The 24,137-nt window shown below is 43.4% G+C and overlaps 1 long non-coding RNA gene across 2 annotated transcripts in view; it reads right to left on the bottom strand.

Annotated features, from left to right (window-relative positions):
- Nucleotides 1-208: 208 nt before the first annotated feature.
- The window catches only part of LOC130150036 (uncharacterized), a 59,123-nt gene continuing 35,194 nt past the window's right edge, over nucleotides 209-24,137 (bottom strand). For both annotated transcript variants that reach the window (XR_008822094.1, XR_008822095.1), the window contains 3 exons: nucleotides 19,670-19,774; nucleotides 15,196-18,727; nucleotides 209-12,290 (listed from right to left, as the gene is read on the bottom strand). This is a non-coding gene — a long non-coding RNA (uncharacterized LOC130150036). The remainder of the gene's footprint in view (nucleotides 12,291-15,195; nucleotides 18,728-19,669; nucleotides 19,775-24,137) is intronic.

The following is a 24,137-nucleotide window of genomic DNA, read 5'->3' as shown; positions in this document are numbered from 1 at the left end:
TGCATGTGTATTCTACAATAGGTATCTATAAAATATATAACAAATTGATAGAAATATATAATAAATTAATAGTAGCTTGACTCATAAATAAAATATTTAGAAATTATCCAAGTAGAAGATTTCTGGTGGTCTGCATTAAATGCTAAGGGAGGAATTCAAGCTAAAAAAAATTTTGGCAATTTGCATGGGATGGAAACCCAAGTCTTGCCCTCCTGTAATCTTACATATCCCAGATCAATGGCATCTTTAGTAAAGGAGACCCTAGTGCTGCCCATCATTGATCAACAGATGTGAGACCTTACGCCAGATGAGGCTTACACTATGGGGACGTGTAACTCATGACCGAGCTGGGTATGGGGAAGAAAGCTGCGCACATATGTAGGAGTCACAGTTCAGTTGTCAACATCTCTTATTGGGAAAGGTCATGGCTTCATTCAGGTATTTGCTAAATATAGGAAATGCTCAGGAACCTGAACGCTTTGATCTTGAAATACTTGTAGGCTTGGCACTGTGAAAGGATGAGGGAAACATTTAAAAAGGATTGAGGGAAACAGATGTTTGGCTTCTTCCATCCACTGCCACTAAATCAGTCACTGGCCCAAACTAGTATTTAGCACAGGTGATTTTCCACAAAACTAATCCTGCTTTCATTCAGGACATTCTTCTTCCAGTAAAAATCCATCTGCTTGCTTAGCTTTAGACACCAGCATAAATTTTAGTTCGTCCAAATGGGTCTTTCAAGGGGGTCTCTGCACCAAGGCTGAGAGAACCACATGCTGCTTAGTGAGAAATTGCAGAGCTGCTCGCAGCTTGAGCTGTCTGAGTCACCAGCTGATGAGAAGTTTGACTTTTTGCTTGATTTTTCCTGCTCTTTTTAAAGGAAACTTTAAAAAACAAATAAACCCTACAGGCAACCAAGCAAACTTTCTCATTTCATAGTCAACCCCCTCCCAGCCATGGTTAAATACACCACAAAATCCATTTTCTCATGGATTTTTTTTTTTCATTTATTTCCTGCTTGCCTCCTTTTGTTTTTCCACATGCATTAGTGTCGTTCTCTCCTCCTGCACACAGGCTGCGAGCACTTAGTTCATCTTCTCCAACATACACAGCAAAGGGCTACCAACTGTTACGTGCCCCAGCAGCTGTGTCTGCATCCCCTTTGCAAATAAGAAGCCACACTGAGATGGCTTTTGCTGAAGGAGGGTGATAGCAGTAGTTCTGGTTCATGAGGTTTCAGGGTAAGGGCATGGCTGGAACTTAAGCCAGCCAGGTCCTCCCCTTCCAACCCTAGCCCTAATTTAAAGCTGGAGCTCGCTGAGGCACCTCTGTCAGCCCAGGCTGAGTCCCCAGTTCACAGCTTTCAGCAGTCCCCCTGCAGCACAGTTTCCCAGCAGCTTTTCATCTCTTCTGGCTGGTAGTACTCATGAAACAGTAGACCCAGGTATGGACCAGTCAATAAACACAGACAATTGCTTAAAACTCTTAACTCTTTGCAACTGTCCAGACAATTATCTACTTACATATTTACATCATTCTTATTGACGTTATCTCTCATCAGCTCCCATGCATTAAGGGGCTTTAGCCTCTGCAAGTGCCTACCACAATAGAACAAAAAGTAATGTCAACATTTTTTCCTATTTTTCTTATACGTAAATGCCAGGTTCTTGTGATCATCAAAATAGGTTTTTATCTTGAAAAAGCTACAAAAAACATACTGTCAACAAAAGCAAGTTTGTACTGGAAAGTTTACAAGTTCAACAAAAATAATTCTGCTGCTGAACAAAATTGTGATTGCAAAAGAACTCAAAACATTTATACTGCCATGAGAGTAATTTAAGGATATTCAGCCTCTGCTAAACCTTTTACAGACAAAATGGTGTTTCACCCTGTCTATAATATCAACCTTTAAGTTGCAAAATCTAGTAAGGTACTAGCAGTAAAACCATATTATGAACACTAAAATTGCATTACAATACTTCAGCTTTACAAATAGGTAAGTAATTTCATAGAGACAGCCTTCTGTAACTTTTTTGAGTAATTTATCATTAAAAAATCATTGTAAGACTTAATTTAACATCAGCATATAGGGTAACTTTGTTTACACTGTGTAATCCAGTTCTCCATTAAGTGTTATGAACAACAGATAACATGTCACTACATGGCAGCAAATAAACAATGATAAAATCACCAGTCCTTTGTCTCATAATTTTGGGTTAACTCAGGCTTTGTGTAGCAAGGTACAGCAATTTTTGTAGTTTGGGGACCAACACAGAGTACAGACTTCTGCAAAGTTCATCAAAGCTTAGTTGGGATCAAAAACATGGGAGGATGTTTTGCTTCTCTCCAGTTCTGGGGAAACACTTGGTAGAGACTTAAGTGTCCCCTGAGATGAGAAAATATACTCAGTTCAGGGTACCACAGCTTTTCACATTCCCAATTATAAAAAGTTCACAGAAATCAATAAAATACCTATCTTTTGAAATAAATGGCTACATAAAAGTTGACATTGTGATGCATAACGTGAATTCACACACCCTTTCAGCTTTAGGTTTCCTTTGGGAAACTCTGTTATGTGATCACCAGCAAAATCAACTGATTTTTTTTTTCCTTTACCCGTAATACACCTATTACCCATGAAGGGTGATACGTGCTGTTCTGTTCATGGCCTTATGGACTGAAATTGGAGGTGAAAGTTGTTTTGGGCTAAAGGAGTATATGGCTGATGTATTGCTTCCATTTATTATTTGATCTCATTCTATTGTGTGTTCCCTTATGGCACACTCAATAGGTCTGTAATCATGGGGAACAAGATAGAAAGGGTAGGGCAAGAATTGTATTTCCTGCCTTGGCTGGTGCATAATTTTTATTAGAGCTTATTTTGAATCACAACTTTAAGATAAGGATCCGGCATGAAGGATTAGAGATACGGAGTTCTGGGCTTAAACCTCCAGTTATTTTTTGTTCGTATGTAAGCAACATCAAGAGTTAATACACTGTCCACTCTTTTTATAGCTGAAATATTCGAGCTTTTGTTTTAAAAAAATGGGAAATGAGACAGTAGTACTTAAAAAAATTGTTTTTCCAGCTCCTTTGGTACAATAATTGTTTGATATAAACTTGCATGACACTGTGAGCTTCCTCTCTGTTAATAGCCCAAATGTTCTTTTTCCAGCAGGAGGAAAATGCCTGTGTCCAGGGTGAGATCACACCGGCTGCCCCAGCACGAGGAGCCCCACCACAGTGCCAAGGCAGGGCTCAGCAAGCACACCAGGCGCATGCGGAGTCTGGCAGGTACAGAGGATGGAGGGAGGGATATTTGCATGTGGAGGGGTCTTTTTTTAAAGGAAAAGCCAGGCACAGTGAGGCCTGTAAGGGAAAAGAGGACATGAAGCAGAAAATGAACTGCAGCAGTTTGCGTATGAGGGAGAACAGGGTGCATTTTGCTGGCCCAAAAGCCCTGAGTGCTTGAGATAAGACAGGAGAGTTTGCACCAAAGCCGCTGAGATGTGGGTGGAGGTTTCACGTAGATGAGGGCATGTAGAAGGGGTGATCTCCAGCTGAGAGCATGGCCAAGGACAGAGTCAGCACGAGGTTCAGGGACCAGCATCTTTGCCCCACTCCCAAGAAACACTGTTCCCCTTGCAGGGACGGACACCCCAGGATGTGGACACCCCACCTCTGGCCCTGGGCCTGGACAAGGCAGAGGGAAGCATGCTCTGGCAGCAGGTTCCCAGAGACCAGAGGGCCAGAGCCATGCTTTGATCAAGGTCTCTCTGATGACTTTTGGGAATTAAGCCTGAGGAAACGTAAGAAAACTTTCAGTACAGCCACATGGCTCTTGAAATAATAGAAACCACTTGAGAAGCTGCAGGTTAGGACAGGTCTGGAGATTTCAGAAGTTTTCAGTAAAATCTTCAACTGCTTCTTGAGGTAGCTTGTTGAAGTGGAGATCTTGCCAGGCTGTTACTCATAAAAAGAGTTGAAAGATCTCAGAAAAAGGTCTTGCCTAGAAAAGCAGGTTGCATAAACTCAAGTCATCCAACACCTTCACAGCTTCAGCTGCCTGATGCGGGGGGGGAGTCTGTGACAAGCTCCCAGCTGTACCCTTTACACACGTAACACTGTATATGTGCAAGAAACATGTATAATGGACCCAGACCCAAACAGACCTGGGACTCTTCAGGATCTTTGATCCAGGACTGCAATTGCAGATGGAAATGTGTCCTTTATGATGGGCCTCCACAAGCAGGCTCCTCCTCTGCTATCAAGGGGAAATTGGCATGGACCTTGCAGGCAAGGTCCTTTTCCCCACCTCAGATACTTCCTAGCAACCCTGCAGCAGGTCCATCTGCAAGACCAAGGTCCACAACCCTGAGCTTCTTCTGAGATTGGTCCCTCCAGCTGGGGTCTGCAGAGGCCCTCTTTGGCATGGCCAGCGCTCCCTGCCTCTGCCCAGGAGCAGGCACACAAGGAGTTATCATGTTCAGCAAATGCCCTGCAACACCCTGACTCGCCTTCAGTTAACCACTCCCTGGATTTCTCACTGTGGGTGTTATCCAAACCCACAGACATTTGATGTTCATATGCTGCGCCCCAGACCTTTTGCTCCAGTAGCCCTCGGTGGGCTTGTCTGAGCAGATGGGATGGGGTAGATATTTCAGCAGTAAACTGGAGGAAAGTGGTGAAGTTCTATGCCAGATGTGCAGTGGTTAATTTGGGATGGCAAGAAGCCCACAGTGGCCAGTTCCTGTGTCCTGTCCAAGAGGCGATGACATTCTCTGATTGCAAACATGATCCTACACACCTCAAAGACAATTTTAGTCACAGGCTAAATTGTATAAATCTGCTTTCATAAAAGATAAAATCTTCCCTTGTATTTTTTCCATTGCTCAATTAACCATTGTTTCGCTCAGCATGTTTTAATCATAAGTAAGTTCATTAATAGACGTGCTCTTTGGAGTCATAGGGGACTCTGTGATATGATGGCATTAATCCTTCTGAATAACATCATTAATATCATTTGCCCCTTCAAGGCACCCACTACGTCCCCCAGGCGATTATAAAACATTGTTTCATGGTACTCAATGAGCTTACCCAGCTAAAATGACTACAATGCATGTCTGCATAATATTGCTGTTAGTTGCATTGTATTTATTTACACTACTCGTCAGCCACTATTAGAACTTGTTTGTGAGCATTTGGGCCTTTTCCTGTAAAGCCACCAGCTCAGCTGGCTGCTCTCCACCCAGGTCTCAGGAGAGGTGTCCTATAGAAGGGTCATGAAGGAAGAAGGAGATAAAGATGAAGGGAGAAGAAGATAAACTGGGTGCTTTTTGATGATTCTCTTCCGAGTAACCAAGGAGTTGTTTTACAACTAAAGCCTGATCCTGTTAGAAGGATTCTAACTGAATTTTGCAGGTTTGGGGATGTTGCTGAACCTACAGCTGGTGTTGCTACCAGCCTCACTAAAATAAAATTCCCAGTTTCTGGGGGAACAGACACTTCTCCCCAGAACTGGGACAGGTGAAACTGCAGTATCTCCACACAGTGAGAGGCTGGGCCATGTCTATTGCAGATTCCCAGCACTGGACATATTTGCATACATATCTTTATAATCTCCCTACAGCCACTTACATCTTCCCATTCAATCTTCCAAAGAATTTGGGTTTACTTCTTATTCATCCTACTTCCTCATCAGTAAAACAGAGACACTGCTCTTCTCCCCTTTATAAAGCAAGCTGAAAACTATAGATAAAAATTCCTGTACGGAGGTGAGATATCTCAGTTTTTTTCACGAGTGTACTGGATAGCTCCTGTGTGCTCCGACCAGAGCAGCAAAGTTTGTGTTTTTTTTTTTTATTTATTCTGTCCATATTTGGGTGGGAAGAGGCACAGACAGTAGATGAAAGTAGTTCATATAATAACACTGGGTTTGGATGAAACTCAGCAGTACTCTGCTGTTTCACTTTAGCACTCCTGACATAGTAAGGCCTTGTCAAATTCAGTCCCAGGGGAGAAGACCAGGCAGATTCCAGTTTCAAGATGTGCCACATAGTTGCACTTTGCCATATTTGCTCACATTAAGGCATATATCTGTGGAGGAAGAAGGGAAGAATTTCCCCATTTCTAAGCTGTAAAATGTCCTTCAGCACCTCTTGAATATATCATTGCTGGTCACAGAGACCGGCAATTACATGACTACAGCCATTCTATCTGCAAGCACGACAATCTAAAATGTGGATCCAGCTCAAATTTAAGCAGAAGGAATGAATAATTTCTTCTTAAATTCCCACTTGTATCTCCAAAAAAACCTCAACCCAACCCTTTTGCTAACTCTTTCACTTCCAGCTATGCGCAAAATCCTGAAGATATGGCCACAGCCTTATCCTACAGGGCTTTTGATCAGGGGTTTGACCTGTGCTCCCACAGGCAAGGTGTACTTTGAGGTTGCAAGTTACATGAAGAGAAGCGTTTTGCTAACAAGGAACTTTGGTGACCCTTGAGAACAAGGAGGAGTGGTCAGATGTCATCCACTACCTAATGACTGTTATCTGCAGCTTTGGTTGTGAGACCTATCTGATGGGGGAAATACAGGAGAGGAAGGGGAAGCTCCACTCAGGGATAGAAATGTTGGAAGTTACCTGGAGTCTGAGATCAGGGGAAGAGGCACTGATCAGGAACACCCTTTTACCTATTCCTGGCTCAGTCCGGTAGGAGCAGAGGACACAACCACCCTAGCACACATGGACGCTTCTTCTCCTGGAGGCCAGTATCTGGATTTTAGCAGCAAGCGGACTCCTGGGAGCAGAGCATCCACATAGCCCCTGCACCTGAGAACCAGCGATGTCTCCAGGTGTTTCTGCTGCCTAATACAATTCTGTGGGATGAAGAGATGCAGCCACCTCACCGAGACCAGCCCAGCGTATGAAGTCAGGGTGTCCTAGTAAGCAAACATGAGTACACAGTGTCCTGGATGTTCCTCCCAGCTGTGTCACAAGATCCCTTCTGACATCAGGAAAACCTCTGTGCCACAAATGCCCCCTATAAAGAGGGAATAACATTTCCTTTCTCCCACGCCTGGACTGTCCGAGCTAGTCAACCATTTGGACAGGGATTTCATCTGGCTGCAGCTTTGCAGATAAGAGCGCACAGTGGGAGCCCTGCTCCCAGCCAGGGCCTCCAGGCATAACAATAATACAAATGATTAGCAGCGGTGAGCGGTCAGGGCAGGCAGCAGCCCGGCCTCTTGTCTGGCTCACATCAGGGCTCCTAAATATCTCTCCTAGTGATATTTACGGAGCAGCCAGAGCTGCGGATGCTGCTGACCCAACAAAAGGAGGGTGAGACAGGTTATCAACATGCCTCCTTGCTTCCACATGGGCATGCAAGTTTAGGAATATTGGAGAAATATGGGCATGCAAGTTTAGGAATATTGGAGAAATAATTCATCAGCTGCATCTCAGACACAGGCCAGAGCAAACTGCTGACTGCAGACCTGTTGCAGAGGAAGCTGCCTCCTTGCCCTCAAACAACGTAACTGGTTTAAACCTACTTTCAGTGCCGTCATCCAAATGTTCCTGCCAAAGTTCCAATCTCTCCACATATCCCACTCCTCTGCCTGTTCCTGCCTCCCGCTCCCTCTCCCTCCATCTTCCTTCCCACAGCCGTGGGAACAGACTTCATCACTTGAGAAAAATGCCCTGCTCATACCCCCTGCTGTCGCTTAAAGCAGACAAAAAAATTAAAGTCTTTTGAGCAGAGACTCCTTGTCAGGACAAGAAATAATACTGACCTCAGCGAGGATGGCATGTACCGCCGGAGAGGTGGTTCAGGCTGTGTGTGCTGCAACCAGCTGTCTGCGCGACTACAATACAGTGTGGAGTATATGGAATATAATTTCCCTCTCCATTTACATTTAATACAATGGCTTTGGACCACTCATTATTAAAAATAAAAAAGAAGTCTAGGCACTTGGCTTTCACTAATGGCTTGTTACTCCTCTAACACTGTCTCTTCAGTGCAGAATGACAGAGTGATTTGTGTCTGTCCCAAAGACTCCCCTAGCCTTCTTCCCCACCCTGCCTGAAATTTTCTACTTTTTAAAAATAATAACACCTCTGTATAACAGTGGGAGGACTAAACTCACATGGGTGGTCTCTTATAATGAAGATAGAGTATCTGGGAACAATATTTTAATGTGTTTTTCTTCTAATTGAGTTTTTCCAGCGTTTGGGATAATTATTTCTACCAATTAGCCCAGTGGTATTGTTAGCTAGAGGCAACCAGTCCTTCTTCAGGCCTCTGACAGAGGTTTACAGTATGCACAATGGTGCATAGTCCAGTTTATGAGAAAAAAATTGCCCCTCTGCTCCCAAAACTATGGGAAAGGACTCCATTGTGAGACAAATATTTCCCATGGAAATTGTCCTGAAAAGTCTCATAAGGGTCCACGTTTCAGATAAAAGCAAGTGGGTGGAGATTTTAAAATAAAGCTCAGGAAAGAGAGGGTTATGCCTGAAGGGAAGAGTGGCACAGGAGAGGGGAGGCAGCGGCCAGACTTGACGAGGCATGGGACAGCTTTGGTTCTTGTACCCCACAATGTCCCAGAGGGGATGTTAAGCCCCACTGTCAGACCAGCATTATCTCATGTTTGCATCTCATTTTTAACTATCTCAGGCCAGTTTCAACTGGCTTTTACAAAGATGAGCAAGTTTTATTATGGCTCCAGGTAGGAAAGGGTTTTTACTGAGATCACACCATAATAAATTGCCTGGTGACTGTTCTAGTAGAGTTTTAGTAACCTTAAAAGGTTAAAACAAAAAGAAAGATGAACTCCCAACTACAAAATCTTGAAGCAGTTTCTTAAAAAGAGAGGTCTGCCTCAGATTATAAAAAAGTCCCACTGTGATTTTCCACAAACTCCTACAGAGAGGCTTAAAATAGTGAATCGGGCAGTAGTCAACAGGGACAACCTGGATCAGACCTAATGTACATCCATGCAAGCCGTTTTTTAAGATGTGAGCCAGCATCAGATGCTTTAGAGAAAATTCATGCAGCTGTGGGATAATCTGCCTGCCAGGACAATTTCATCCTAAATCTTTATACTTAAACACTTAAACCCTGAAGAATGAGGTCTGATAGTATTTCCAAGTCTCTAGTTTTGTTAGCTTTAGAGTTATAGTTCTCTCTGCACTTGCTATCAATACAAAATGTCCAGCTCCTACTTGAACATTGCTAAATCCTTAGCTTCAAAGAGGCTTGGTTTCCACAGTCTATCTAGACTCTGTCAGTAAAGGTAAGGAGAAAGAAAAAACTTTGCAAGTGCTTTAGATACCAGAGCCAGCTCCAGGAGAATGTAACGCTGGGAAAGATAAAGAAGTGTAACTTCAAAAGGTCAGAGAGCAAATGTCTGAAACAGCTGAAGAAAAGCCATCTCTCACCCCAGAGATTTCAGGTAACTGTGAGAAGGAGAAAATAATTTTTAAGGATACCTGCTTCCGTCATGCAAAACCAGGTTTTCATTGGTAAATATGCTAACCCAAAGCTGTTTAATATCACTTTTGCAACAGATGTTGGCTACATTTGCACATAGGAACTCCAGGAAATGGTTGAGGTGGATGCGAAGAGTCGTGACTGTAGGTATTTGGAAATACTTCATAAACCTCTGTAGCTTTCCTGCAGGCAGTGGATTTCTGCCAGTTGCACAAGATGAAGACCTGGCCTACTCATTAAAGGTTTCAGATCTTCAAGACAAGAGGTAGGCATGTATTCAGAGCTGGGCTTGCTGACCTAAAAACCCAAGGAGAGAGTAGCAAAATGAAGCAGCACATCTGAAAATCCCCCATATAACTTTAGGTCATACCTCAGAGACTGACAATCACATTTAGTTCTTTCAAAGAAGAAATTGCTTATATTTCTAGATGGTATACTGGAAAGGGGATCTTAATTTTGCCTGTCTTTTTAGGAGGCAAAGAAGGGCACTGCTAATGAGACATGGGAGCCCTGCTTTTGCTTAAGGTGTGAGATCAGCCCTCAATGTCTGGGTAAAGCAGAAGCTGGTCTAAGGTAGTTAAAACTTAGTATCAGGGCATTAGATTTTTAGATCAAAATACATACAATCATTCATTTCTTATTCTGCACAGACATTTCTGGGCAAAAATGTGGAATAAGACCAAAAGAGACCACCCCAAGTGGGCCGTACCCCATCTAGTCCTATCCTCAACAGTATCAGTGCCCTAGGGAAGGAAAACGTGGCGCATATAGGTCAAGAATTTTCATGATGTATCCTCCCAAATTGCAGTCATCCAGGGATTTACCAAGCTGGAAGAACATTGCATTTAACTGTTCATGGGCTCTTCCTCCTTGAAAATACCTTTTTGAACTTTTTTATCATTTTGGCCTCTACAACATCCCTAGGAATGATTTCCACAGTTTCACTGGGTGAAAAATTATTTCTTTGCTATAATTTATTTATAAACCTGATAGTTTGACCGGGTGCCCTTGACTTTTTGGGTTGTAATCACCTTCTCCACACTGCTCAGAATTTTATGTGTCTTCACTGCACTGCCTTCAGCCACCTCACTTCTGAGCTGAAGGATCACAGCTTATACATGAAAATTGCTCCGTTCTCTGTCCTTTCTGCCTTTCATTGTGCCAGTTCTCCTATATCTTTCTGAACATAAGGATGACTAGGATTACACCTCATATCCAAAATAGAAAATCACCCTGCATTGTGTATATGTTCGCTCTTTTCCCCAGAAAAGTGCATTTAAAAACAAAGTATCACAAGACTTGCCAAGATCTCGGTAAAGCCTCATTGATTTTATTGTTTCTTCTCATGTGCTCTCCACACTAAACCAGTTTTGCAGGACTATATCCTTAGATCCTATAGACTTGGCTCTTTTTCCAATAAACTTCAAAGCAAAACCGTCATTTACTTTAGCAGGCCCTTTTGCTTTTGCACTTGAGCTGTATAATTGTTAGTCCAAAACATCCTGCCTCAATGATGCCAAGCACTTTAGAATTAAAACACACCAAAACTTGGAAAGTCACACGAGTCACCCCAGAAATCATTGGTCTGCCATTTTCCACTTGATATGATTAATGTTGCAGTGAATATTTGTTGTGTCCCTGGATAATCCCCTACTTTGGTGGATGTGCATGCTCTTGTCTCAGGCTCTGGAGCAGGCATCAGAGCCGATTGCAACATGAGCTGAAGCTCCCGGGAAATTAGCTTTGTGGAGTCACTGCTGGAGCAGGATTAGCCAGGAAAGATATTGTACAGAGGCACAGATTTCACAACGTTTCTTTGCTCACCACAACTCATCACACTGGCTCCAGGTTAGTTCATTCACAGCCCACCTCATTTCTCCTTGCGTTGTTTCCTTCGGTTTCAGGGCGTGAAGTCTCATGCTGCATGTGTGACCCACAATCTTGCTGCCTCTTGCTGATGCACCTGCCCTTCCTCCCAGTCTGCATCCTGCTGGGAGTCATGCAGGTTGCTCTGGGTGGGTGACTACTTTGCAGTTGTGTTGGAAGGACCCAGCTGCCTCCCCAGGAGATGTTCCCAAACAGGGGACACAACAGTGTCATTTGCCAGAGGCCTTGCACCTGGGGTAGAGTGGCAAACATGATTCATACAATGAAAGGCTTGAATTGCCGACATGGCAGAAAGGATGGACTATGTTTGTCCTGGTTCCTTTTACATGCCCAGACCCAGGGACTGTAGGGTGAATCCTCAGAGATACTTAGAAGAACCTCACTATTCAGAATATTCATTAAGAATTCATGACTGGATATTTACCAACACATAGAGTTGCCATGTCCAACACACTTGGCAACTGGCAACCTTCAATTCATGCACGATCAGACCTGTTTAATCCATTAATCCTCACAACATGTTGAAGCAGCCGGGTTCTGTTGTCCTTATTTTGCAGAACGGACGAGCTCAGGCAGCAAAGTTGGGTGACTTGTCTTTTGCCACAGAGGGGATTTCTCCTTTACCTCTTCTTACTGGTGCCAAAGATCCCACCTTTTCTAAAATAACGGGCTGAACTGGGAGTCAGCTGAAGGAAGGGCCTCCTTTGGATAAGTCTGGGTTCAGGAAAAGGGGATTTAGATCACAGGCTGCCCTGGGATGCCTCTCACTGCACCTCTCACATGACAGTCAGTTCTCATGCTCACACCCTTGTTTCATGGCTTTCAGGCAGATTCAACTCTCTCCAAATAATTCCTGGATTAAAAATGTAGGCTTATGCTCATCCAGTGCTAAACACCTCCTGTTCCTGCTGCAGAAGGAATGAAGCATGGTCAGCTCAATAAACTACATAACAGCATTATACAAAAATAGGCCAGGTGTGATGAGAAACAGCATTTCCTGAAGCTAAACTGCATGTGCATGCTACAGAACACCTTCCTTTATAACATCCAGTGCTGCAGGAGCTTTTTTTTTTTTTTTTTTCCAAAGAAAACTTATATTTTCAGAAAATGATAGCTCAAGATTGATAACAAAGCATTAAACGTGGTTCATGGTAATAAGAAACCAATGGAAGTTTATGACCAATGAATTCACTTAACTCTGCCAAAGCAATAAATGCCCACTGGGGTTATAAAGTTGTTAAGCTGAGTTTGCAGTTTTAAAATGTCATCCAAAATCAACTGCCCCCACAATTAGACATGAGTTGTCAACAACTTAGTTAAATAGTAAGGCAAGAGGTTCACATCTGCTTGGGAGCAGAGTCAGGCTTGAGCTGTTTCCCTGGCTACTTGAGCTGAATTCACTGTTAACATTAACATGAATGTGGGTAGGAAAGCAAACAACTATGCTGGAAATGAAATCAAGTTCTCCTCCCACTGCCTGAAGCACATAAATCTTCTAAATTAATGGTGCCATAGAATAGATCTGATTGACTTCAGTGGGGGTCGGGGATGCACAAGGAATGTGGGGTCAAGCCCCATGTACCACTGACCTTTCTGAGGAGGTGTGTGGTGTTATTGCAGCCTCCACCAAATCTGCTGCTCAGCGCCCAGCTAATGTAGATAGTATCTGTCTACACACAGCACTGAGGACCCCTGCAGACCCTCTGCTTTGTTTTGTCTCTATGCAAGCAGCAGTGGGAGGGGAGCTGTGCTGTTAAGAAAGCCCAAAAGTATGTGAATCTCAGTTCCTGCCCTTGGTCTTTGGGGCCAGCGGTCACCAGGCATCAGTGTGGAGGTGGCTTCTGCCTGAGGTCAGCTCCATCCTGTCTTTCTTTCCAGGGGACAGAGTTAGAGATGCTGCACAGAAGGAGGAAGATGAGACATGTGAAATATGGCCCAGCAGAGGAGGAAGAGAGTATCTGGGGTACATCAACCCTAGGACAGAGGGTCACTACTAAGCATGGTTCACACCAGAGAGTGCCTAGTGTCCTAGGCACCTCTGTGATGCGCTAATGCCAATACTACATCGTTTTGGTCCAGCTCGGCAGGTACTTGGCATCCCAGTGTAGTGGTGGTGGTGTATTGCCCACTGCTAGTGAGGATGGACACTGCAATAGCCTGATGTCAACCAACTCCGACTTGTTTCTTCCAGTGGTGTCAACAGACGTCAGTATCTTAGCAAAGGGCAAACTTTAAAAATTAAAACTAATAAATAATTACAAGCAGAAAGCCTGAGAGAACTGACTGTCTTCTCACACCAGTTTTAAGCTGTTGACTCTTCAGGGATGTCAATGACATATTTTTTGGGCTTGCAACAACACCAGCAACTACACCAAGCGTTTTGCACCCACTGTCACTCATATTTGACAGCACTGTTGCTCCAGACAGAGGCCATGGGCCTGCTTCCTTCATGATTTGCCCTCCTATAGCTGAGCACAAGGCGACAGATGATCACGTTGCTGTTTTCAGATACACAAATACCCAGCTATGCAATTCAAACAGCAGTGGTACACCTGGACAGCAATAAATTAGTCTGGGAACAGAAACATAACAGAAACTTATTTAAAGCCATTCGGGACTACACTCTTCCTAAGCTAGTTTGGTTTGTCTCCTCAGCATTTCCACCAGTGTGCAAGCATATAACTCTGTCATGCAGGAGCTACCCATTTGGTAAACATGTTGAAGAGCATCATGAGGGCAGCCACTGTGTAAAGAAACATAGGAAGGGCTGAATTTGATGACTAAAACATAGTGTCATGTGACTATTTTTATCTATTTTTTAGCACCTTTGTCTATTTTTTCAAGACAAGACAAAGTCAGTGCCACAGAATAGCTCGCTTCACGCGGAGATTCGAAAGCAGGGGCCAGCAGATCTCCCAACAGCCTTTTTCCTTGCTCTCATCACCATGCTACATATGTAAAAAACAAGTGGCCATAAAACCATCACACTAACATTATTCAAAGCCCAGCCCTACCCTTGCACTGCTCTTTCCTCTGAAGCACATCCTGTCCTCCTGTGCGCAGTTATTTATTTTTCTTTATGCTGTCTTTTCTGGCAGGCTGTTCTACTTAACACCACCCGAGAGGAGAATTCCCAGCAGGACCTCTGTGCAGCAACACTGCTTTTAACCTACCATTATAATGACCATAATTTAATGCCATTGTATTTCCACACATCAACCCCACACACCCCCCACACCCCCCCCGCAATGTTAAACATTAACCTTGGGCCCACTATTGACTGCTGAAGGCATCTGCTGCAATCATATAGGAAATATTGGGCATTGTTTGGCTCTTCAGGAGATGAAGGCGTACGGAGGTCCATGCTGTGTTGTTTCAGGGAAGAGCAGAAAAAGTCTGTGCAGAGCCAGTTTTAAAATCAGCCTTTAAATTGAGCTTTCATAACTTCTGCTTCCAAAGTTTGGTTCAGTAAAGCACTAAATCTTTTCCACAGCCCTAGGATTCAGAAGGCACTGAGGTTTCCTTCATGATCAACCTTGTTAGTTCCAAGGACCTATTCTTTTGGAGCCCTCATTGTGTTGCAAGAAGAAAGCAAAAATGAGTTCTTGGAAGTAAAGACCCTCCTTCTGTTCAGGTTTGAATAAAGGAAGGGTCACTGCCCCTGAAGGTTTGCCTCTCTCTTTTCCTTTTCTTAGACCACATAAATAGAAGAGTAACACTGGCCCATAAGCTGAATACATCAGGTTCTGAGAAGTACACCAAAGCTTTCTCAACACGTGAAACTCATATATGCTGTCACAGGGTATCACATACATGTTAATCTTATGCAGGATTGAATGTGTAGATTCTTGTCTTTCTGTGGCGTATCTCCTGTTCCATAATCCCCAAACAACACTCTGCCCTTGGAATGAAAATCTGAGAATGTTTTGAACTTCTTTAAAGCTGCAAATAGAAGGCTGGTGGTAGGATTAGTAGGTACAGATGGAAGAAGTACTAGGAAGCAGGAATCCTAAAACCCACCTCCTTTCCTTTGTCTCCAAAGGCCCTGACAGGTCTCCCTCTCCCTTGCTTCTTCTCAACCAAACACACCAGCAGAATCCCTACTACCAACTCATCCATGACTTTCAGACTTCTTTTACTTTTTCAGTGTTTTGAAACACTTACCATGTGTAAGAGCAAGATAAATCTGATTGAGCCATCCTTTTCTGCTCCTGATACTGCTACAGATAACATCCAGCAGCAGACTGGAAGCACCCCACAAGGCGGTCCTTCATGTGAATGCATCCAGCAGCCTGCACGTGGGGACACCTGCCCCTATTAATTGCATTTGGGAGCATCTAAAATTCCAGTGATGGTCTTGTTTGCAAGCACATAACAGACTCAAACAGCTTACAGTCAAAGCAGACAAAAATATCATTGTTCCCTGATGTAATATGGGATGCTAGTTATTCCACTTTTCTGACAGAGAGCAATACGGTTGTTGCATTTATCCAAAGCCATGTGAGAAGCTGTGATGAAGCCACTGGAAAAGCTTGGGTGCCCTTGATTCCTGTCCAGACCTACTTGAGACAAATATTTCTCAGGGATGGCATGGCACCAAAAGCTATACTGCACCCAGACCTGCACATGTTGAGATGTGTGGCTGCATTGCCTGCCTCTTAGAGACATCCACCCTCTTACAGACAAATGCAAGATCGGTTGGACAATATTTGCTCTCCAGCAAATCCAGCTGGCTGTTTCTTATCACCACACTGATCTCTAGGTATGTACAGTTTATTTTTTATTCAAATGCCTCTCCTGCTAAGTGTTTGGACTGACTCCTTTATATAACCCTAGGTCCACATATCTCTCTTCTTTGAGATTATATCTGCACCCCAAAGCTGCCTGTTTTATATAATCCTAGAAGGGTTTGGGTTGGAAGGTCCCTTCAAGATCATCTAGCTCCAACCCCCCTGCCATGACCAGGGGCACCTTCCACCAGCCCAGGTTGCTCCAAGCCCCACCCAGCCTGGCCCTGAACACTGCCAGGGATGGGGCACCCACAGCTGCTCTGGGCAGCCTGGGCCAGTGTCTCACCACCCTCACAGTAAACAACTTCTTCCTATTACCTAATCTAAATCTATCCTCTTTCTGTTTAAAGCCATTCCTCCTTCTCCTATCGCTACATGCCCTTATAAAAAGCCCCTCTCCAGCTTTCCTGTAGGCCCCTTTAGGTACTGGAAGGCTGCTACAAGGTCTCCCCAGAGCCTTCTCTTCTCCAGGCTGAACAACTCCAGCTCTCTCAGCCTGTCATCATAGGTGAGGTGCTCCAGCCCTCTGATAATCTTCATGGCCCTTCTCTGGACTCACTCCAACAGGTCCATGTCCTTCTTATGTGGGGGCCCCAGAGATGGACACAGTACTGCAGGTGGGGTCTCACCAGAACAGAGTAGAGGGGGAGAATCACCTCCCTCAACCACTGGCCACACTTCTTCTGATGCAGCCTAGGACACAGTTGGCTTTCTGGGCTGCACACACACGTTGCTGGGTCATGTTGAGCTCCTCGTCCACGAACACCCCCAAGTCCTTCACAGAGCTATTGTCAATCCCTTCTCTGCCCAGCCTGTGCTTGTGCTTGGGATTGCCCCGACCCATGTGCAGGACCTTGCACTTGGCCTTGTTGAACTTCATGAGGTTTGCATGGGTCCACCTGTGAAGCTCATCAAGGTCCCTCTGGATGGCATCTTTCCCTCCAGCATGTTGACCACACCACGCAGCTTGATGTTGTCAGCAGGCTTGCTGAGGGTGCACTCAATCCCACTGTCCATGTTGCTGACAAAGATGTTAAACAGCACTGGTCCCAATATGGACCCTGAGGAATGCCACTCATCACTGGACTCTTTCCTTTGTAACCTCTGATGAATATGTTCATTTTAACTGTGTTCTCCCTTGTCTGTTATCTCCCGCTTCTGTTGTGCCTTGCCACTTTATATCACACTGAAGCACCTTTTTTTGTTTGTTTGGTTTTTGTTGGAGAAAACTGAAGCAAAAAGGCATTAAATAAGTTGGCCTTCTCTAGGTCATCTGTACCTCTCCTGTTACTCATTAGGTAATGGGCTTCTGCCTGCTGCTGTCTTTCTTTTACTTTACTGTATTTATAGCACCTTTTTCCTTGTTTTCTAACAATCCTCAGTGGCTGTAATTCATTTAGCACAGCAACCTTTCTGCCCTACATGCTTATTTTATTCCTTGATCTCATCCTTAGTAATGTGACCTCATTCTCCTTTTCTAATTTTTTCTTCTGGGACTCTCTTATCCTTATCCTACCCTCGGGCTATCTGCAGTGGGTAGAGGTGGATCTTCTACTGTGAGCAATGTAGCCTGGCTCAGGTGCTTACTGCCCATAAGGGGAGCTGCAGCTCCTCACCTCTGGCCATGCTGTGCAAACCCGCCAAGATGCAGGACCTCACTCAGATGGCAAGTCCCTATCAACCACACACCATTTAGGTTACCCCTAATCCTTCCAGCACCCACAGACAGGGCGTATGACCCATATCAGGGGTATGCCAGATGAAAACCTCTTATCTGCATCCCACGTCACTGGCACGCTGTGACAGCAATGGGCGGGAAATGGTGGGCCTCAATCCTATGCCACATTTCCACCAGCAAAGTGCAAGGGAGCATCCAGGGAGAGGGGAACAGGGCACTACAGAAATGTCTCTGCCCTCCATTAGTGACAGAAAGCCACGGTAATCTACTCCCAGTTTTCAAGTCAGCTGGACACCTTAGTGTCAGCTACAGACTTGCTTGGTTTTCTTGTGCAGCAGGGATGAGCATTTGCCTGTGCAAATCCACTGTGGCAAAGATAAAAGGATGGAGGTCTGCCTTGCTCTTCTCCTCTTCCCTGCTGCACACGGGAACCAACGCTTCCCAAAGTCACCTCTGTGAAGTCTGCAGTGAATTAACACGACATTGGCAAAAGTAAAGCTGTAAAAAATGTTTATATTTTTAAAACATATATCTCCTTTGACAAAAACATGACATAAAAAGCAAAAGCAATCACTGGCCCACAGCAAGGACAACTCAAACAGAAATACTGGAAGCTTTATATGTGTTCAGTCTGTCTCCCTGTGCATGCTGCAAAAGTGGGATGTCTGAGCAAGAGAGACTCACCCACGTTTGACTTCCCAAAGACATGAGGGGATTGCAACCTTACCTGTACCATGCATGATGATCAGCAATGCAGCTCCCATGCTAAAGCCCCTGCAGATCTCTGCCATACCCAGCAGCAGGCTGAAATGCGTCATGAGTGACAGTGGGCTCCAGCCATGCTGCACGTAGCCCTGCCAGAGGGCCCTAGAAACCACTGGTAATGGAAAAATAAATAAAAAAAAAATGCAGATAAATCACTGGTCACAGCCCCAGTCAGGTAGGACACCAAAGGCTTCCTCTGTCCTGTTTGGGCTTGGTGAAAACTAGAGTGATTCTGTTAAGACTTGACTTGGTTTCACCAGATAGCTTTCCTCCTAAGTACAAGATGTCAAATAATTTGCAAAATGCTTGCAATTGCATTGATACATGCTGGCTTTACTGGCCAAGCACATTTTTGGGGAAGTAGCTTAATCCCAGCATGTGCCTCCTCAAAATCTTTCCTCTCTGAGATTGGAAGGACTTGGCACTCAGAAGCTGAGGGAAGGGAAAGTTGTGCTTTCTGAACCAGCAACCCAGGGCATTTTACTTCAGTGCACCTGGAGACAAACAGCTCCAGAGAGCATTGCCTCTGTTGTTAGAGACACAGCTAATGCAGGGCTGAGAACAGAAATCAACAGCGCTCCTGGACCCCTCTTCCAAACTTCCTAGATGAAAATCTGCTTTAAAAATATTTTAAAGATGCATTTTTAACATCTATAGTGCTCACTCACATATATAAATATAACTACTGTGGTGTGCCAAAGCATCTTTTATAATATCACAGAAGCATTCTCCTGCTGACATGTCCCTAAATGATCTCAAACCCCTCTTTATCTAGGAAAGGTTGTTTGAATTGGTTTTTTGTGTCTTAATTCTTTAAATTCACATAAACTCCAAGGAGTTTCCCAAAGTCAGCCTAGAGCCTGGGTAGGAGATCAGCAGGGTTAGCTTAATTTTCAGCCCACAGCTGATCCAGGCCCTTGTCACTGCCTATCTCACCCTGTGTGACCCCGAGTCAACCAGCCTGGCCCCACCAGCTACCATATCAAGTTGTGTGAATGCAATCTAAATTCAGCAAGCAGCCCTAATTAATGCTCCTTATGTTTATTTGACTCACCAAAGATACACGTCGACCTAAGTAGTAAATCTCATCGTTGCATAGGAACTACAGGGATCAGTTCATTTCCAAAAGTGTCCTGGACAGAGCCCAAGATATCTAATACTGTGGGGAAAACACATATTGAGTGTCAAATTAAAGCAACAGCAGCTCTGCAACAAATGGCAACTTCCTCCTGGAAGAGTCAAAGACAGCTATAACTGCTGATGCTTTTAAATGTACTTTCAGAGTATTAATAGAGCTGATTTAAAATAGTTCCTCTCGCTCTGGTTCCTGCTTTAACTTGTACCCGACTGCTAAACATACTGTGGCTGTTCCTGCTAATATGCTTTCTGACAGATCACAGCCATGCACAGGTTTCCTTTCAGTATTTTCAATTTACTCTTTAATGGGAGACAAACATGTCTTATTTGCTGACTGCTTAATGAGTCTTAAAGAATTTCCAGGCATGCGATGGGATACTGGTTATTAGAGCTGCTTGCAAATCATTTCATTTGCTTAATTCTGTGTCCATAGGATATTCCCTGGTACCTAGAAGCTGCACTGGCTGGTGTGACCCTAATAGGTAAATCAGTATATTAGGTAAAAAAATAGAAACTTCAGTGGGAGCATTTCCATTTACACTTGAAAATCAGAAACCAACATACCAAACTGACAAGATGTACATATAAACAGCTCCATTATTTGTATAGTAGGACAGCTATTGTTGTCTGGCTTCCCATCATAAGCCTCCTTTAGAAATACATAATGCACCTGATCCTGGCAACTTCAGGTCTGTTTAATTTCATGCACCTAGGGTTTATTATTGACTGTTCAGCGGAAGTTTTTGTTTTGGTGACCATGCCAAGGAAAGATGCCTCTTTGTGGATTTGTATGTGCATTTTGGGATTAGATATTTTAATTTTTTTAGGATGACAGCTCCATCAGAAAACACTTCCAGATGCAGTCCTCCTAACATAAATATTTATAGCATCACCTGCCTTTCCACCTGCTCTCAGCCACTGGGCCAGAGATGGGAAGTGTGGACAAGGGGGAATGCAGTGGGGAAAGAAGTTGAGAAGGGAGCATCGGGCAAGGGTATTTGTGGCTTGAGAATGGCTGGGTGAAATAAGGGAGGGCAAGGGATAGACTCCCTTATATATTATACGTAATATGTATATATTATATACAATATAATTTTGGCTAGGGCATCAGCAGGTTTTCACTGAAAATCTATTGGTTTCCATCATTATTCTTTCACAAAGGGGTTTGTGGAGTGCTGGGTTTCATGTGAGCTGCCAGTGTGGCTACAGATACTGCAAAGTGCCTTCGGCAACAAAAAGCCAGATACGGTGACTTTGATCAGAGTCAGATAGAGTTTGGGGGAATAAACCACACCAAAATAGGTGGTCATTGGAATAGAAACAGAAAGAGAAATTGTACATTGACCCTGAACTCATCTGACCGAAAAAAGGAATAAATCCCTCATTTTTTCAGCATAGAAACCTATGCAGTTTTCTAGAGACTAAGAGGCCTTAGATCTTACTGCTTTGTCTTTTCTACTGCTAGTAGGGCATTCAGCCTTAAGAAAATGATTAAGAATATGTTTTCTCAGGGTATTGCAGGCTTTTTACTATTCAATAACAAGGGGGAAAATGAATTAATATCATTCTGTTGGTTTCACAAACAGAGAAAGAGGACTTAAGGATTTTCCTCTCTTAGAAAAGTTTTATTTTGCAGGTCTTGACTGTACCAAAATTAGCTACATTTAGTGCAGAATAACCCCATTAGTATTCAGCATGTACTTGAAATATATAAGCACACCAGATGAAAACCAGCAGTATAAAATTAGTGCACCAAGAGAAAAAGGCAAGGATTGGATCTGACCCTCCTGGGCTGGCTGTTGGTGAGCCTGCAACATGTGTGTGCTTTCTGCTTTACTCCCAGTGCCCTTGATTTCTCAGGCTGTTTTGAAAGACAAAAAGAAGGTTGGTAATCATACACCGGCAGATGGTTCCTTGGTTAGTTACTCTTTATTTAGAGCGAAGCAACTGCGATTCATCAGCTTTTTCTTTTTTGTAATAGCTACATCACGATGAACTTTCAACTCTAAATCTATTTCTAAGAAGTATTGTGTGGCAAATGTCTATTAATAAAACCTTGGACTGACTGGAAATTTCCTTTTTCAACATTCATATTCCATTCTTTGAGCTGTTTTCACCCAATTTTGTTTCACTTTTCAATTACAGCAGTCTAGAAAGTTTTCCAGTGAATGCCATATTAAATACATTGCTTTCATGCCTGCTATTAGAACTTAAATGTTTCTTTTGGATTTCCTTTCTTTACCTTAATTGCAAATTGGTAGCTAATTAGCTGCTTGTTTTTTATTTTGATTCTAAACATTTTTGATTTATCATTTTGGGGCAAATGCTATGCTTGTAGCACCTCCCTATGCGTATCAGAGTTAAGCTGTATCTATGAATAGTCCTTTTGAACAGTATTTTACAGAACTCTATGTGCACTTAAAGTTAAGAATGTCTCTAAATAACTTTGCTAGCTGGAAGCTTGAAACAAAAATTTGGCACAATTTGCTTAAAGTTGAGGAGTAGGTCTCTACAATAAATAGAGAAAACTTCTGTTACAGTCCAGCTCATGGCTAGGAGTTCATTTTCCTTTTGATCCTTTTGGGTTGATGTAGGAATTCACTGCACATCTTAGATCCAAGTGAATATCAATTCCTTCAGTATTCCCTAATTAAGGGAAAATCCTGTAAAAAAAACCCCAAACAATGATGACAGGCTCTTTGAGGGCTTCTTTTTCATGTTTCCTACCTGAGCAGACATCAGTACAGACCTGCACCAGAATTACTGAGTGCAAACAAACTTGCACATGAAGCACTGTCCAAGTTTCCTTTCACAGATATTGGTGAGACTTTCCCTGGTATTTTCTTTCCAGCAGCACAAACTCTAGATATCAGAACTACTCACTTTTTTCAGGTATTAAAGTAGGTTGAAGAAAAAAAATATTACTATCTTGACCTTTAAAAAATACATTTTAAAAAAACCCAACACTTTAGATTTGAAAAACAGAAGGGGACCATCTCTATACTTAGTTACTATAAAGAATTTAACGTAGCAGTGCTTATTCATTTTTAAAAATTCATCTGAATTTTGCAAGGGAAAATCTCAGGGTACTCATTTAATATCTTTAATTCTAAAAGAAACTGATCAAAACCTGCTCCAAATTATTTTATATTTGGACCTGACACTTCGGGTTAGTCCATTGCAAATCTGTAAAATTCAGATCTATCCCAAAACTGGTCCATAGCTGGAGGGATCAAAGCCAAATTCAACACCATTTCCAGGTCGCTCAGTGCTATGCAAGTTCAGCTTTTTGGAAATTCTTCACTTCTTCTCGAATTATTACCACTACCAAGTATCTGTTTCAAGGTACATTCTATCACAGGGAAAGTGAGAGGAAGAGTCCCTTTTTCACAGAGGTTTTATGGATATACCACATTGCTGGCCTTCTTGCCAAAGATGTGTATATTGATTTCCTATGAGGAATGGCATGCTGTTAGTAGATGGGATCACTGACATGAGCGACTCACTCCCTTGCAAACTGTTGTCTTCCTTGTCTCCCTTTTGCAAAAAGCTCTCCTCTTATTGATAAAACTCTGTAGGCAAATGGGCATTTCTTCTCTTGTTTTATCCTCAGTTCACCTGCCTGGACATGAGCTTGCCCAAGTGCTGCTGAAAGGCATAGGATAACATCATCACATTTTTGCATGGAGAAAGAAGATGCCATGAGGACATACAATGGAAGGTCCCTTAGCCAAAGCTATCCAAAGGTCTGGACCAACTATTTAAAGGATTTATTTTATCTACATTCTCCTTGCAGGACAGCTGAAGGTAACTGGGACTGTTGACATTCTCAAACTCCCTGCTGTGAGAAATGGGCACATCCCCAGTGCTCAGCTCAGCCAACTTGCCCTGCAGGCACCTCCGTCCCTGCCCCTGACTCCATGGATCCTCCGGCTGCCCTCATCCTCCTCCTCTTCCCCTCTTTGGCACTGCTCTGAAACCCCCACGGGTCATACAGTGGGCAATGAGATTAAGACCAGGATTTGTAAAGATGATGCCTTTTCAGACAGCTTAATAGGCCAGATGCTCAGCTGAGGATCAGGCCATCTGTCCACTCAAGCCCCACCTGTACCAAACAGGTTATTGCTAGCAGAACTGTTAAGAGAAAGAGGGAGACAATTCGGGACTGCAAACCCAAAACCCAGCTACATGGGGACATAGAAGGACATCCTGACACTAAGCACATGGAAGAGAAAATGAGAGATGATGCTAATGGCTGATACAGGCACTAGTAAGATGGAGGCAATCCCATCTGCATGCACAGCAAAGGGCTTCTTTGCTCTTTCAGCAGATATAAAGGAGCCCAAGAGTCAGCAAAAAATGTAATTATACTAACTTTAAAATCC

Source organism: Falco biarmicus, chromosome 1 (assembly GCF_023638135.1).
Source record: "Falco biarmicus isolate bFalBia1 chromosome 1, bFalBia1.pri, whole genome shotgun sequence".
Taxonomy (NCBI): domain Eukaryota; kingdom Metazoa; phylum Chordata; class Aves; order Falconiformes; family Falconidae; genus Falco; species Falco biarmicus.
The sequence above is the reverse complement of the archived record's forward strand: the minus strand, read 5'-3'. Positions and strand labels throughout refer to the sequence as shown.